The sequence below is a fragment of the Podarcis filfolensis genome (genome assembly GCF_964270895.1).
Source record: "Podarcis filfolensis genome assembly, chromosome: 12".
Lineage (NCBI taxonomy): Eukaryota > Metazoa > Chordata > Lepidosauria > Squamata > Lacertidae > Podarcis > Podarcis filfolensis.
Genome location: NC_139614.1, coordinates 40,016,973 through 40,034,720, shown reverse-complemented (window position 1 = coordinate 40,034,720; position 17,748 = coordinate 40,016,973). Strand labels below are relative to the sequence as shown.

General features: G+C 40.5%; 1 protein-coding gene across 15 annotated transcripts in view; it reads left to right on the top strand.

Moving 5' to 3' along the window:
• ARHGAP12 (Rho GTPase activating protein 12) overlaps nt 1–17,748 on the top strand; it is a 103,307-nt gene that overhangs the window by 25,743 nt on the left and 59,816 nt on the right. For 4 of the 15 annotated variants that reach the window (XM_083579480.1, XM_083579490.1, XM_083579488.1 and 1 more), the window contains exon 1: nt 11,229–11,418. The exons of 3 other annotated variants lie outside the window; for them this stretch is intronic. The gene's annotated coding sequence lies outside the window, so the exon portion shown is untranslated. Of the gene's footprint in view, nt 1–11,211; nt 11,419–17,748 lie in introns of those variants that run through there. 8 more of the 15 variants (XM_083579482.1, XM_083579479.1, XM_083579487.1 and 5 more) reach the window with 4 other exon arrangements.

Here is a 17,748-nt window from a genome sequence, read left to right as displayed (position 1 = left end):
GCCAAACCTGCCTATGCCTGCCCTATTGTATTCTCAGTGGTATAGTCCAGGAAGGCGGACACAATGTGATTCTTCAGGGTGGGTTGAAGATATGTGTGTGTGTGTGTGTGTGTGTGTGTGTGTCTCTAGCAAGGAAGAGAACTCAGACCAAACAAAAACAATGCATTCTGAAGAATCCTGGCAAATCCAGCAACTCTTGTATGGATGACAGATTAATTAAATATTTTGTTCCACTTTCTGCTTGTCCTGTGACTTAAATGTCTGAATATTGGCTCCCAATCAGAAGACGTGTTATAAGTTATTTTACAAAGGGAAAAAATATTTTGAAGCATCTTAAGCAGGGGTCAGCAACCTAAGGTCCATGGGCCACAAGCGGCCCATGGGGGTCATTTAACCGGCCCATGGACCTCCGCCGCCCACTTGGGTACCCCCACCGCCCATTTAGTCGGCTCCCGTGCACTGTGCTAAACTGGCGCGGAGCAGAGCGGGGACCGCCTCCTGTGACACTGGCTGGCTTCCCATTGGCTGCAGGAAGCTCCTGCAATCAGTGGGAAGCTGCACGTGCCTCCTCTACGCCGGAAAGAGCGCTGGAAATACCATTTGCGCATGCGTGTGTGCGCGCACTTGGGCCCACCGTAGCGTCTGCGGGACCGTGAACCGGCCCAAGCCACAAAAACTTTGCCGACCCCTGATCTTAAGGATACTTCATTTGTTTCTGTGCTTAAAAGGTGCAATACGTTACCTTTGTTCAGACATGTAATCGAAGGCAATATAAGCTAAAAGCTGAAATAATTATGAATCCCTGCTAAGCTGGAAGAAAAACAATTTAAATAATTTAAAATCCAGTTATGGGTATGTGCCATTTTTTTCCAGCTGAATGCAGTTTTTTTTTTAATTACATAAGTATAAATTATTTTTTTTTTTTTTTTTTTATAATATATTTATTAAAGTTTTCAAATAAAGCATATATTAGATAAGCACTTATCATTGTCCATTTAACATCTCTCAATTGTTACATGGGACTCCCCCACACCTCCCGCATACACTTACATCATTATTAAATTAGTTTCAAACAAATTATCATTTAATTCATCTTAATTAATAATCTTAATTTGGTTTGACATATAATTCAACCTTAAATCTAATTTAATGGTAGACAATTGTCTGCACTGGCATCCAATTCAGCACTCAGCCAAATTACAATATTTTTGTAAATAAATCTTAAATTTCCTCCAGTCTTCTTCCATCCTTTCTTCTCCCTGGTCTCGAATTCTGCCGGTCATCTCGGCTAATTGCATATAGTCCATCAGTTGCATCTGCCATTCTTCCACAGTGGGTAGCTCCTGAGTTTTCCAATTCTTGGCAATTAATATTCTTGCTGCTGTTGTTGCGTACAAAAAGAATGTTCTGTCCTCTTTTAACACACTCTGGCCGACAATACCCAGGAGAAAGGCCTCTGATTTCTTAGTGAAGGTGTATTTAAACACCTTTTTTAATTCATTATATATCTTCTCCCAAAAGGCCTTCACTCTAGGGCAGGTCCACCAGAGGTGAAAAAATGTTCCTTCATTTTCCTTACATTTCCAACATTTGCTATCAGACGAATGGTATATTTTAGCCAGTTTAACAGGGGTCATGTACCATCTATACATCATTTTCATCACATTTTCCTTCAACGCATTACATGCAGTGAAGTTCAGCCCAGAGGTCCACAACCTTTCCCAATCTTCAAACATAATATTATACCCAATATCCTGCGCCCATTTTATCATTGTTGATTTTACCATTTCGTCATGTGTGTTCCATTTCAGCAGCAAGTTATACATTCTTGAAAGTACCTTAGTCTTAGGTTCTAACAGTTCAGTTTCTAACTTTGACTTTTCCACTTGGAATCCTAGCTTTTTGTCATTTTTAAACACTTCTTTAATCTGAGCATAGTGTAACCAGTCTCGCACTTTGTCTCTCATCTTTTCTAAACTCTGCAATTTCCAGTTGTCACCATCCTTTTCTATTATCTCCCAATATTTTGGCCAGTTGGCCTCCATATTGGCTCTTTTCCGAGCCTTAGCCTCCAGGGGTGACAGCCACCTCGGAGTTTTATTCTCCAGTAAGTCTTTATATTTTGTCCAGACATTAAAGACTGATTTTCTGACAATATGGTTCTTGAAGGCCTTATTTATCTTAGCTTTATCATACCATAAATATGCATGCCATCCAAACGCATTATTAAAACCTTCCAAATCCAAGACATCCGTATCTTCAAGAAGTAACCAATCTTTTAACCAGCAGAAAGCTGCAGCTTCATAATACAACTTTAAATCTGGCAGGGCAAAGCCCCCTCTTTCTTTCGCATCTGTTAATATTTTAAATTTGATTCTGGGCTTTTTGCCCTGCCAGACAAATTTAGAAATATCTTTCTGCCACTTCCGGAAGCACTCTGTCTTGTCTACAATCTGCAGTGTCTGAAACAAAAATAACATTTTTGGCAATACATTCATCTTGATGGCAGCTATTCGGCCTAACAAAGAAAGTTTTAGTCTTGACCAACTATCCAAGTCTCTCTTAATCTCTGACCAACATTTTTCATAATTATCTTTAAATAAACTCAGATTTTTTGCTGTTATGTTTACCCCTAGGTATTTAACTTTTTTAACCACATTTAGTTCTGTCTCTTTCTGAAGCTGTTCCAACTCAATATCTGTCACGTTTTTCCCCAAAACTTTAGTTTTTTGCTTATTTAACTTAAATCCTGCCACTCGACCAAAGTTTTGAATCAGTTGTAGTACTCTTTTCAAACTAGACTCCGGCTCCTGTAATGTCAGAACTAGGTCATCTGCAAAAGCTTTAAGTTTATATTGTTTCGCTCCGACCTGAATCCCTTCCACCAACCGGTCCCCCCTAATCATATTCAGGAGCACTTCCAGAACCGAAATAAACAGTAATGGGGAAATCGGGCAGCCTTGTCGTGTACCTTTTTCAATTTTAAACTCTTCTGTAACCACATTGTTAACTATCAGTTTAGCCTTTTGTTCTGAATATATTGCCTCAATCCCGTTCTCAAACCCCCGTCCCACTCCCATTTCTTTTAAATTCCCCTTCATAAATTTCCAAGAAATGTTGTCAAAGGCTTTCTCCGCGTCTATAAAAATTAAAACTGCTTTAGTGTTTATGTTTGTTTGTAAAAGTTCCAATATGTCTATGATGTTCCTTGTGTTAGTAAACATATGTCTGCCCGGGAGAAAGCCTGCCTGGTCTTTATGGATTATCTCACTTAAAACTTTCTTAAATCTTCGTGCCAAAACATCTGCAAATATTTTGTAATCCACATTTAAAAGGGAGATGGGACGGTAATTCTTGAGTTGTGTCTTTTCAGTTTCTGACTTTGGAATCAATGTGATAAATGCTTCTTTCCACGATTCAGGCGCCTTCTTCCCCTCCATTATTTCATTGCTGACCTCCAACAAAGGTTGTATCAAATAATCCTTCAATGTCTTGTAGTAGTTAGAGGTCAGTCCATCTGGCCCTGGTGATTTGCCCTGTTTCAGACACAGAATGGCCTGTTCAATCTCTTGTCGTGTTATTTTGCCATTTAAAATTGTTCTATTTTCTTCTGACAGCTTTGCTAATCCATTTCTCTCCAAAAATTGTGTAATCTCTATTTCATCTTGTGGCCCTTGAGTATATAACTTTTTAAAATACCTCTGGAAGCACTTTCTAATCTCTCCCGGGTTCTGAATGTTCCTTCCTTCAACCTCTAAGTTTGTTACTGTATTTAATCTTTGTCTCCTTTTCAACTGCCAAGCTAGCAGTTTCCCACATTTATTTGCCGATTCAAAAGTTTTTTGTTTCATTGTTTTAATCTTCCATTCTATTTCCTGATTTATCAGCTTGGAATATTGCGCCTGATAAAGTTTAATTTCTCTCAGAATCGGTTGGGACTTCGGGTTAGATCTTAACTTCTTCTCCAACTCTTTGATACTTTCCAGAATTTTATCTTTCTTTTCATTTTGCAGTCTTTTCTTTAAGGAATTCTGTTGAATCAAGAACCCTCTCATCACAGCTTTACTTGCATCCCAGATAGTTCTTTTTTCCACCGTAGTGTTCAAATTAATCTCAAAATAGTCCTTTAAGGTTTTTTGGGCCTTCTTTACAATTCTTTGATCTCTAAACAGGCCATCATTCATCTTCCATCTAAAGGAGCCGATTGGGATCAATGTCATATCCATTCTCAAGGCGTTATGGTCGGAGCATGTTTTGGGGCAGATTTCCACCTTCCTCACCTTAGGTGCCAGACTTCTAGTTATCCATATTTGGTCGATTCGTGTCCAAGTCAGTTGAGCTTCAGAAAAGAATGTTCCTTCTCTTCCCAGGGGGTTTCTAACTCTCCAGATGTCAACCCAGTCCATATTGTCAGTCATTTCAAAAAAGGTCTTAGGTAGTCTTCCCTCTTTAGTAATGTTCTGGTTCTGTGACTTATCCATATTTGTTGATACGACCCCGTTCATGTCCCCCATCATGATGACGTTGTTGTAATCCAGATAATCCAGCATGATCTCGTGCAACTTCTTATAAAAATCCGATTTTCCTTCATTTGGAGCATAAATTCCTAATATCAAAATTTTTTCTCCTTGATACTGTACTTCTATTGCGAGGATTCTTCCACTTTCATCTTTAAAGAGAAATTTTGGTGAAAGGCTCTTTTTTGCATAGATCACTACACCTCTCTTTTTAACTGTATCCGATGATATAAATTCTTGACCAAGCCTTTTATTTATTAACACCTTTCTATGGAGCCTAATCACATGTGTTTCTTGTAAGCATATAATGTCCAATTGTTCCTTTTTTAGAATATGAAAAATTTTAGACCTTTTTTCGGGACTGTTACAGCCATTTATGTTCCAACTCAAAAGCTGCAGAGACATCCTGGATAGATCTGGTTATTCTTTCTGGGGTGGTACCTTGTTCTCCGGTCCTTGAGGATCCGAGGGGGCGGGCTCCCCTGGAAGTTCTGGCGCTGGCAATCCAAGTCCTTTGTGGAGGTCTTCTCCGTGTGCTCCCAAAAACTTGTCTCTATCTTCCACCGTTTTGATTTTGATCTTTCTCCCTCTGTAGGTAAAGGATAATCCTTGTGGAAACTCCCACCTGAAGATAATTGCGTTGCTTCTCAACAGTCTTGCCAATTCCGTGTAGTTAGATCTAAGGTCCAGCAACTGCTTAGGAATGTCCTTGTAGATTTCAATTCTCTTGCCCAAAATGTCTAGTGACTTTTCGTAGTGCAGGCCCAAAATCTTGTCCCTTTCCTCCTTTGATCTCAGTGTTATCAAACAATCTCTGGGCTTCTCTGTCCTTCTGACTCTGCCAAGCCTGAAAGCAGATACAATTTTAAAGTCTTTTTCCTCTAACTTCCAAAACTTGGCAAATTCCTTAGTTAGAAATTCAATAAAATTATCTTCTTCCACCTCTGGTATTGACCGTATCCTCAAGTTGGTCTCCCTGTTTCGCAGTTCTGTCATCAAAAAGTAAATCTGATGTTCTCCAACTTGTTTGCTGAGTGGTCTTACTTCTTTCTCAAGTTCTTCCAATCTTTGACTAGTATCTTCAGCCAGTTTACGATTTTCACCTACAGCCTCCTTTAATTCTCCAATAGACTGGGCATTCTGTGCAACTTGTCCAGTCAGCTTATTCAAGCTTTCTGTGTTCTGTTCAATTTTAGCTGTATGCAAATCAGCCTTCTTGTCCAGAGCCTCCAGTTTCTCCAAAATTTTCTCCAAGACAGAGCTACTTGTCCCTGAAGCCATATCTCCCAGGTGCAGCTCCTCTGTCTCACCCTCCCCTGCCTGTATTAGGGAGGCCGCCTCTATGTCTGGAGGCAAAGTGGAAGGCAAGGCCGGCACAGAAGATCTACGCTGTGAGGCTGCAGATAAAGTTAGAGTTGTTTGTTTAGTCCTTCCTCTTCTCCTTGCGCCACTCATTCCAAAGTTATCTGTAATCCAAGGTCAATCCAAGTTGTTCCCATGAGAAAGCAGAGTCCCAGATGCAATAGTCAAACAGAGGCCGGGAAAGGGAAAGTAAAACAAAGTCACTGCTGTAAGTCCAAAATCCTCTAGAGGGAGCTTAATACGTCTTCAGGGAAAAGATCAAATCCAAGTTAAACTTATAAATTTAAATCCATGTCTATCGCCTCCACAATGTATTATTTTTAGCAGAGTAAAACTTAAAGCAAAACAGTGTTTCTTACAGTGCCTTGACTGCAACAGTTTCAAAGTATCCAGTTCCAACTCAGAATGTTTCAAAATCTGAATTCAATATATCCAAAGTTGCAAACTGGTGCTCATCCAGGCAGCTCCAGCACCAGAGATTCTTATTTATTTTATAATCCACTGGTGCCACAGAAGAAGGATATCAGTGCACCCCGAATATAACCAGCAAAAGTCAATAGCTCAAAGTCTTTCACTCAGAAAACTGCTTTAACAGGGTGCCAGCATTTAGTTAACGCATAACTTTTTGTCTCCACTCCTCCTGCTCTTTGCTTAAAGTTCAGTATAGCGGGAGATGGGCTTCCTGCTTATCCTCACTCCGTTTTCAGCCAGATTTCAACTTTTTTAAAAAAGTTTTAAAAGTTTCATAAAGTTCTCAAAAAGTTTCAGAAAGTTGACAAAAGTTTCAGAAAGTTTTCAATGTCCAAATTTACTCACGGGTTGTAGTTTCCAAAGTTCAGAAAAGTTGCAGGAAGAAAGGACAGCGCTGACCGGCAACAGCAATGCGGCTTCACTTCGCTGTTTGCGCAACGACCCACAGCGCCGCTACCCCCTCCGCGATCCGGAGCCCCTTACGGGGTCCCTTCAACGTTTTGGGGGCTGCTTCTGGCGCCCGCCGGGTCCCGAGACCACAGGCTTCTGCCACCTGTGGTTTTCCTGAATGGGTCTCCGCTTTACATAAGTATAAATTAAACTGCATAGAGAACAATTTAAAATAAGGTGATTTTAATATTTTGCCTTTTGTGACATTCCAGATATATTGCATTAAGTTTTGTTCATTTTTTCCTGTATTTTGACAATGTGATATCCTTTTTTATATATATAAAAAAAGGATGATGGAAGTAATTATATTCTCACGTGGCTTGTGATGTTTAGGTTTGAGGAAATATAATTATTTTTGAAGTACAGGATAAAATGGACAAATCTAGATTGTGTCTATGATGCACACCAGCTGCTATCATAGAAAACAGAATGAACTCCCACTAACTTAAGTGGGACTTGCAGAAAATGTGCTTAGGGTCAGGCTACATTGGTAGTGCTATCCTCCCAAGTCATAACCACCGATGTAACATTCCTTGGGAATTGTGAAGAGATCATTATGGATGTGTGTGAAAAGAGTGATTTTAAATGGCCTTCAACTGTGGTGGGATGCTGGGTGCTGAAGAGCTGAGTCTTAAGTTAATTTGTTAGAGAAGGGAATGTGAGTAGGAGGGAATTTAATGAAAAAGAGAGAGGAGGAGGTGAATAGAAGGGAATGTTAGCATTTTAGACATTGGAGTCATGGCAGACTTGTATGCAAGGATGAAGGAGAGTGCTTTTCACATTTCTGCTGTCAGGGATATTCTGTTCCTCAAAACTGGAGCTGTCTTCACATACCCTTCACAACTTCCTGCCTCTGTTCCTCAACAATAGCAGAAAGGCATATGTGAAGAGTGGGGTGTGTGTGATATTTTAGCAATGTAGATTGCAACACCCGAGTACAGAGTGGGAAACAGATAAGAAAAATGAAAGGAGAATGAACAAACTAGGGAACTGACTCTTATGCAATTGACCATATATAAAACCTGCGGACCAAGGTTACACAATATCTAGTTTCCTGAAAATATTACTTGACCACAACATATTCAGTGCCATGCTGGCAGAGAATTACAGTAAGCCCCACTTTACAGACACACCCTGTTAGTGATGATGACCATGAGCGTGTTCTAAGTGTTCACAGTACTTTACAGAGAGATAAGCAATATGAGATAGGTCCCTGTTCCTAAAGGGAGGACAATCTAGTGGTGAAATAACAGAGGAGAAAGTTGCTTCAAACTGAGTTGCACTACTGGTTCATCTAGCTTAGTATTGTCTACACTGACTGGCAGCAGCTGTCCAAGATTCAAACTTGGAGAGTCTTTCCAAACCCTACCTGGATAAGGCATGGAACCTGGGTTGTTTTGCATGCACAGCCTGTTCATCTATCACTGAGTGACCCATACACAGTGAAAGAAACTCTAGGCACATTTTGCTGCACATGCACATGTAAGCCTTGGTAACAGGAATGAGCATTAAAGAAGATAAGCTACAATACATGTTGGGGGTTGTGTTGAGAATGTCTGGGGGCATTGGTACAATAAGCTGGGGAATAATATTTTATTTACTCATTTATTTTATAAATCTGTCTGATCCTTCGTTATAAACATTTCCAGGCTAGCTAACAATACTGGATAAAACTGAAACAACCATAAAACCACAAAAGAATAAAATATTCAATGGATTTCTGGCATTAAAACCATATTGTCAAATGTTAAAAGGCCTGGGTAAATAAATAAGTGCTGGAAGGACAATGCAATTCAAAAGCTGTTTCATTTAAGCTGCTTTTGTCTCGTTTAACTCGGGGTGCATTCGTATCTACCCTCTCGCTCAACTGTAATCCAGCAGAAACAATAGCAGTAAAATACTAAATTTTGGAAGATGGAAAGACACGCCAATGGGGACAAGTGATTTACAACACAGTGAGTTGGTGGTGAGAATACAAAACAGACTTTGTTTACAGCTGACATTGTTGATGAAGTAAACTACTGTTATTTGAGAGGAAAGTTGTCAATGTGCCCTTACTGGGTCCGTACCAGCTTGAATGAAACATGAACAGTTTAAGCACCTTGCGGCCCACAGAATGTAGACTACACCCAGAAGCAATGCATGGCATACAGCTGAACGTACAGTGGGAAGCTAAAATGCTGGAGAACCATGTTGTTCTTTCCTAGTATATTTCAGACTTCTATTTTGGATTTTCTATGAGAACTGGATTACAAAGTTGGAGTAAAAAATTGGTACCTATTGACACCAAGCAATGATTGCACTAGAAAAGGAAGACAGCGACTGTGTGACATAGCATTCCATCTGGGAATACTGCTTTCCCTTGCCACAATTCTATTACTCCTCTTTCTCCTCTCTGTTGATGCAGAATCTGTTATGAATGACCTATTTCCTCTCTCTCCATTCAGGCTTACTTCTCAGAGGTCATAAAGCTGCTTATTGCCTATAGGTGAAGACACATATGGCGGAATGCTCCATCATGTAAAAAATGTCTCCACACATAGATGCAACGTATTTGCCCCATCTATATATAGCATTGGAGGAAAAACCGCTCTAGAAATTATTCATATGAGAATCTTCCAAACACTCCCTCCTATTTCCTTTATAGTAAAACACAACAGAGGAAAAATAATTGCTTCCTGAATACCCTGAGAATAATCCTTGTGGAAACTGTTCAGTTTGGTTGTGTATTTTTTCATGTTTCATTTATTGTTCATGATTACTTTTGTTATGTTGTAGTTACCGGTAAGTACTTTTTCATGTTGCAAGTTGCCTTGAGCATGGTTTGAATTGTGGGAAGGTAGCATACAAATAAAATTATGTATGTATGTATATTGAAAATGCACAAAATCACAGCAATTATCAGTAATAATGGCAACTCCAAAAGTTTCTATCTTAGCTATTGTTAACAAAGATTATAATCTTCAAGTATATGATTATATTGAAATATTGGAGATATCATTTTAGGCTGCAATCTTAAATACACCTATTTGGAATGAGCACAGTTGTATTTACCTTTGAGTAAACATGCATATGATGGTTATTACATCGTTATTATTTATTAAATTTATTAGTTGCTTTGTCTCGGCAGGGCAACCCAAAACAACTTACAACCAACTATGCAGTTCACCAAGAAACGATGGTTAGAAAGACACAACTCCACAGGGGAAAGGTGCATTAAATAGCGAAAATAACACAACGAAATGCATTGCATGAGGGGGAAATGGATTGCAAAGTGTGAACATTACCGAAAACACCATTTAATTAGGTATCCCATTTCCAACCATCAAATTTGAGGCATTAAGCCATGAGATCCCAAACAAATGAGGCTTGTGTCTGTATTACTGACTTGGAGCTTGTGGTTTAACCTTGAGGCTATTAATGGTGCAGCACTACACGTGTATCCTCAGAAGTAAATCCGAGGGCAGGTAAAAAAAAACACCCAGGCATTTGTAAAACCTAGCATAAATTGATTTTGGGACATCCTGCCTTTGCATCCTCAGGCTTTGATGTCAAAGCACTCCTAGTCCCAGTGACGTGTCAGGGTTTGCAATATCACTGCAGGAAGGTCTGTCGGGAAGCTTCTTCCGTGCATTTCCCAGCCCTTCCCGCGAGGCAGCTGCGTCGAAGGCTGTGGCTAGCTTGGACATGCCCACAGCTTAAACTCTTGCATCCCAGGGCTTTTTTTTGTGTGTGTGTGTCTCCATTGTGCAAAAAAGAACCGGGCTCTCTCCTGCCCCCAAAACTCTTACTATTCCCCGGCTTCCAAGACGTCTCAAGCCTTGCGCTCGCGGGTGCTTTTCCTATAGTCCTCCTCCTGCTGCTCTTTAGTATTTTATCCCACCCCTTCCGTATATTGATTGCAACGCGCGTTCGTCGGATTTACACCTTTAACCAACTGTTGCGGGGGTCGCTTCCATTCGCGCGCCACGGCCCCACACGCCGCCTGGAAATCTTTCCGTTTTGAGGATTAAGGTTCAATAAACGCATCCCTCTGCCTTCAAAACAAAAAGTTTCTCTCTCCCTCTCCCCCTGCAGCAGGTTTTGACGCAGCTTAATCTCGGCCGAGACTCATAATATAATATACAACGTAATATAATAGCAGACACATGCTTGTGGCGTGTTTCATGTGTGCTTTATTTTATTCCTTTTTTTGTGTTCTGTGGAACAAGCAGCCTGGGCAGAGAAAGGGCACGAGAGAGAGGTGGGGCGTGAGGAGGGCGGAATTCAAATGAATAACCGCAGGCGCCCTTCTCTCCCTCGCGCCCCCTCTTCCCGCCTCTTTTTCTCTTGTCACTCCAAGCCTCCCCTCCCAACGGCACCGCTCCTTCCCACCTTTTGCCCCGCCTCCCCTCCCTTCCCCCGGCACGTGACGGGGGCCTCTGACGCCGGGCGGCGCGGTGCCCTGGAGCTGACACTCGGCGCGGAGCTGAGGCCGGGAGGGGGCGGGGCTCCTGGGCAGGCGGGCAGGAGGGAAGAAAGGAGCGAGCGAGGCGAAGCGGAAGGAGGAGGAAGAAGAAGCAACAGCGGCGGCGGGGATACCGCCTTGTAGTCGGAGCGATCTGGACCTCCGGTTTGGGTGAGTGGGCCGTTATTCGGGGAGGGGGGGAGCAGCGTGCTGTGCTGCGCCTGCCAGAAGTGCGTTGAAGTACCGTGTTTGGGGAGGGGGCGTTGCTGGCTTCACAGGGATTCTTTCTCCCCCCCCCCACACAACCGTTTTGTTTGCAAGGAAGAACGGAGAGACACGGGTTCCCTGTTTGTCCCTTCACTCCCCCCCTCCCACTGTTGCGCTTCTTGTTTAATTAAGCCGGAGCAACTCTTCTTCTTCTTCTTCCGCCGCCCCTTCCTCCTCCTCTCCCCACCCCTCCCCCGCCTGCGCCCCCTATCAGAAAAGCGCGTTGTAGCCTCCGCCCCACCCCTAGGTGGAGCGTGGAAAGGTGTGCGGAGGGAGAAGGAGGAGGGACGGAGGGGAGCAAGCCCTTTAAGCCACACTTTCGGCTACTCCGGTGGGAAAGCGTGGCAGCCGGAGTTTAAAGGGGAGCCGGTGGTGCGTCATGTGCACACGACCGTGTCAAGTCCTAATGCTGATAGACGTGCTGCGTCGGGTTTCCTCCTCGCGACACTCCCCCCCCCCGCGCTTGACCTTGGGGTGTTTTCATTCTGCGACATGAGCAGGATGGGATGGGGGGCTGACTTGTTGGTTCCCTGTACAGTAATCACTTGGTAACTCTCGTGTGTATATATATGGGTGGGTTTGTAAGGGCAGGTGGGAGGAATGGCAATCCCACCTCTGTCCGCACTTGGGCCCAGTTTTAATTTGTAGTTCGCTGTGTCTTGATTGGTACAGCCTGATTCTGCAAATATATATGAATTCTAACTTTAAGTGTTTCGTTTACCCTCGGGAGCCAGGGCAGTTTCATGCCTGGAAGCATTCATGTTTGTGCAACTGATACACAGATCGATGCTATCTCAGTATTTTGCCTTGTGTCAAGCTGCCTGTGTGGAGAAGGGTCCTAAAGTGGTATATTTTGCTTCTGTAGTAAAAGCCTAATTTGGTTATGAGTTATTTTGTGTTATGCATACACAATCTATATGATATTAAATTTATTATTATTATTATTATTATTATTATTATTATTATTATTATTATTATTAAATATGTCAGGGTTGCCCAGGGCAACCAAAAGTGACTTACAACAGAGTCATACATACAACATACAGCTTGCAGATGTATGTATAGTTGACCAAATAATACAAACACATAGATACATTAAAGGAGAGTACATTGTGTAACTTCATTTCTCCAGTTAGGACAAATTATGAAGGAGGAGGATAGCTTAGTTACCAGCTTGAGCGGAAGTTCTGCATTCTCTCTTCCTTGCCAACTGTCTATACAGGCCTTAAAATGATTTGAGTCTTAGTTAGTATGAGTTAACCACAATGTATCAGTCACAGACTTTTCTAGCTATTTATAGTTTGCAATTGTAGTCAGCACAATAACAAAAGAGTAGAGTAAGAGAGGCAAGTAACTGATACGATGTTATTCCCTCCCCCTTCTAATAAAAAAAAAACTTTGGGGAAATTGGCTTTTTAAAGCTGTTTGGAATGTAAGTACACTATGCATTCAGTTTATGAGAAACTGAGTTTGTAATCAAGTTTCAAGAAAGGTACAGTTTGGCTTTTATTTTAAAATAATGGGGAGCCCATTGTCCTCAAATTGTTCCCTAGTGTAGGTGTTCAAGAAGGAGCTGACCTTTTTTTTGGTAATTGCTATCTACTGTCCATGGTTACAATCTCTCTCTGTGTTTAAATCTTTAGGCTCATTTTGAAAGCATTTCATATAAAATTGAGTACAAATGAGTCATACCAGCTGTCAAGCAAAATTATTCTGATGAAATTTCAGCGTGTGAAATTGATTTCCCTCAGCAAATGTGAAGAGAATGTTGTTATGAAACTCATGGACTTGGCCTTGCATTGCGTGTTTGCTTTTCTGCCATGGTGACTAGAAATGTTTCTGTTACCCTTCCTCCAGATGACTGTGGTATACTTTATTCTTGTCAGAAATTTTGATCTTAAACATCGAGAATAATGCAAGCCTTCACATTCCTCTGATGGACAGAATTCTGGCCTGAAGTGAAACTTCTAGGTTGCAGAAAAATTTGCATAAAAGACAAAACTGTTTATGCCAGGGGGTGTGCATTATGTTCTCAAGTGATAGGCATCCAGAAATTGTGGGCTTAATGAAAATGTGCTTAAATTAAAGCTTGTTGCTGAGATGCTGACAAGTAACAACATAGGAGAAAACATCAATTGTGCAGAGGACAGTTGGCTGGGTTTTATTTCATCTGGCCTTCAGTTGGTAAGAACCTATGACATGGGGATCTAAATGTCCTCCAATACGACTTCAATGACTAACTTTGTTTGTATCACAACATCATTAATGTGCTCCTTGCAGCTGTAGGGGGATAATGTTTGCCAGCACAATAGTCTGCGGTAAGAACCAAATGACACTGAGAGAGCTTGTTTGTATTTTTGGTTACATAAATAGTAGCATAGTTTTTTTCAATTTTTGTTTGGACTGTGCTATGGTTTTTTTATTCTGAGCTTCAGTTATTACACCGAGTGAAGCAAATTATAATTGGTTTTAAATAGTTTCCAGGATAGGAATTATACACAGATATGTTATGATGATTCTGTTATACTGCTTTCTAACCTTCTAAATGTTTTTTGTACTCCTTTTTTGTACAGTTACTGCTGCTTTGGAAGTAAGGTTGGGTTCTAGTACTAATTTCAGATCTTGCTCACCCTTTGTTGACTCACATTGGTTTAGTGAAGTGTGTGGGCTTTAATGTCATGCTACTTCACTTTTATTGCCTCCTACATTACATCCACTCTTTGAAAAGTGCAAATTTAGTGTATAATACAGTTTACCATATCCACTGTTTTAATGCTTACAGCACACCTACTCAGAACTGATCCCCTTTGGCTGCAGTGGCACAGTGTTTATGAGCTGGTTGCAAGTTGTGTGGTGTTTTTTTTTTTAAAAAAAGGCAAAACATGATTAACATTAACTATGTTTTTTTTTTATTTGGACAAAAGAAAAGTGAAGCAAACTCCTGACAGTGGGAGTGGTGGGGACTTGAGCTCAAGGCTTGCTTGTAGTTTGTTGTTGCTCAAGCACACATCAAACAGTGGTTTAACAAAAGGAGGAACCAATGTGGTGCGCTACAGATGCTTCAGAGTATTACTCTCATCATCCCTAACTATTGGCTATACTGGCTGAGGCTGATGGGAATTGAACTACTTTTAGCAGCCTCAGCTGGTATTGCCAACAGTATGGATGTTTAGAGTTGTGGTTTAAAATATCTGTACGGCACCACATTAACTACCCCTGGTTTAGCTTGATATACAAATGTAGCCATTAAGTTTGGATTGAAGCCTTAGTATTCTCATAATGCTAATGATGGATGCCTCTTCATTTTTATTCTACCCCCTCACAAGTCTGGTTGTCTTTATCAACCATTGGCTACAGCAGGTGGTGCTCATTTAAGTGCTTAAAAAGGGGGGGATGCGGCTTTTGAGAAATGGATTTTGTGAAATTAGAGCTGCTGCTCAACATTTGAACAGAATACAAATTTAAAAAAACACTTCGGTTGGTTATTCCAGCATAAATAGATTATTTCAGCTAGTTAGGTAGATGGATTTTATTCTCCAGTTGTAGTACTTCCATCTCTTGTGATGATTATATATGAAATTAAAGTGACAGGAAGAAATAATTTATAGAAGCAAAAAGTGGATAAAACACTTATTGGTGGCAGTATTCTATAAAGTTACAGTCTTTCTCTTGTAGTTTTAATAGGGCACATATGTTTTATTTCTTGAGCTGACTTTTCTATTCCCTCTTCATTTACAAATTTTGGTCTCAGTCCAACAAGATCCTTAAGATGCACTGTGCTGGAGCTGAAGAATTTCCCTTACTCCTCATGTATTTTCTTTCATTTGTTCTACATTACAATTGACTTCTTAAACATGAAGATACTTTAAAGAAAACGTAAAGCGACTTATAGTTGCAAAAAGTTTTAAACAGTTGCATAGGCCTATTAGCATTAAAAGGTCTTCAAGAGACACCTGACACTGCCTGCGAAATCTCTGCTGGAAGAGTGTTCCATCAAAGGATGGTTTGTGCCACAAACTAGGCCCAAATGCAAGACCTGTGCTCCTTCACACTCCCTCCCTTATAGTCCCTCTTAGCTGTTTGTCGCTTTCCCCATCTTTTTAAGTATGTGTGATATAGTCAGCTTTTAATTACTAGTTTTTACTCCTTACCTGTTTTAAGTCTTATGTGTTCTGTTTATCCGTATGTTTTATCTTATGCTGGTCAGTGACCGAACTAAAGTTTGATACTGATACTGATGCTGAGTGTTCCATAGCATAAGACTGAGAACACTAAATAGCAAACTTCTAGTTGAGGCCAGTTGGGCCTCTAACATGGATTAAGGTGGGATATAAGGGCCCAGGTGGTCCTTAATAAAATATGCAGATATCCACATTCAAATGTACATCTCTATTCTGGGAACAACAAATCCTGTGTGTCTAGCGCTGACTTGATGCGGTTCCCTTCTGTAAGCATGCAGAAAACTTTTGTCTACTTCTAATGGTGTTATTTCTGAACCAGCTCAATAAGAACCATGGGTACATAAATGACCTAGGAAGGATACTTTGGCTTGCATGCTCCCTTTCCTCACCTTGCATGTTGGAATTACTTCCTGGTTTGTGGCAAACCATAGTTGTTTGTTCCATCAGACTGTGGTTGTGTTTGGCATGCAAACCAAGTCTGGAAGCTAGGATGACACTTTGGTTTGCGATCTTGATTTTCAGGAGGTCAAGTGCAAGCCATATCTTGCCAGTTCAGATGACAGTACTAACTGGTTTATTTTAATCTGGGGAGGAAATGAATTACAGTGCATGAGAAGGATAAGGGAGTCTGTGAGCCCAAGTGTTCTTATAGTCTCATTTGCGTATAGTCAAACCATCTTTTGGAATTCAGTTGAAATAATTTCCTTCATTGTGAATTATCAGTGTCTGTTGCCTAATCAAGGATTAATCTTTGTTATTTTGTTTGAACAGAAACAACCCCCTTTTGATGTTAAATGTATAAGCTGGGTTTTTTCCCCTGTCCCACTTTAAAGACTCAAGGAATTTAAGAGGAAAGAAACCCTACACTAAAATAAATATATGTAACAGCTGAAATATCTGCAATGTGACCTTGGCAAAGCTGTTTTATTAAAATGTGGGAAGCATGCTTAAAGAGTATATATTCTTATTAACAGTATCCTGACCTCTATGGTTCATAAGATTAGGTAACAGAACTTGAAGGGAACACTTTCCAAGATGTTTGGTAATGATTTGTGATTTATTAATTTGATGGCACTACAGAACTCAGGAGAAGTAATACTAAAGGGATATCTGAGCAGAATATGGGAGCCAAATTAAGCGAAACCAGTCTTTTATTCCTCACAAGGTTTAATAATACCTGAACTAAATAAATCCTCTACGTAATCATAGGATTGTCTTGAACTAAAAAAAGACCTGATCCATTTTGCTAAGTAACTGAAACAATAGGCTTAGTAACAGGCAAAGAGCAAGAGCAGAACATATATGAGGGTCCAGAAAAAGTTATTAATGTTTAACGTACTATCTTACACCTATGCAACTTGTGGGCAAAAACCCCCTCTTGTATACCACTTTAGCAGAATATTTATTAATTTCATGGAATAAGAGTGCAGTGATTCTCAAAAGAGTAATCTAGTAATGGGAACCTAGTAGCTCAAGAAAAATTGGTAAGTGGGTGTGATATTTCTGAAAATGGAAATTGTTATATTTTATTTATTCCACTTTTCAGGATACGAATCCTCTTGCAAATACAATCAAAATATATTAATAGAATTACAGGACGGGCAACTTCCCATTTGTGTGGGGTTGCATTTTGGGTCATTGCGCATGTCAGCAGTCTCATGTAAGCCTGCCCCGTTCCACCCTCTTCTGGGGCTGAAAATGATGTGTGTGTCAGTGGTTGTGCATCAATTGAACATGCACAAAATGGTTGCAACCTGTGAACAACATCAAAGCACACCTAGTCATCAGGATGCTCCCACTTAAAGTTATAGTTAACATTTTTCATATGGTTATGCCTAGAAAGCACTTATATTTATGTACACTGCTATTCATCCATGATCAGAGTTTTCAGTACCCTGAATTTTACTCAAAATGAATCCTAGGTTAATTTGTTGTCATGTACTAAAATATGTGGAGGTATTCATTGAATTTATTGGGATATAGCACACCACACAAATTTTATTGAATTCCCTCAATCCAATATTTCAGTTTCAACTAGTTCTGACAATTTGGA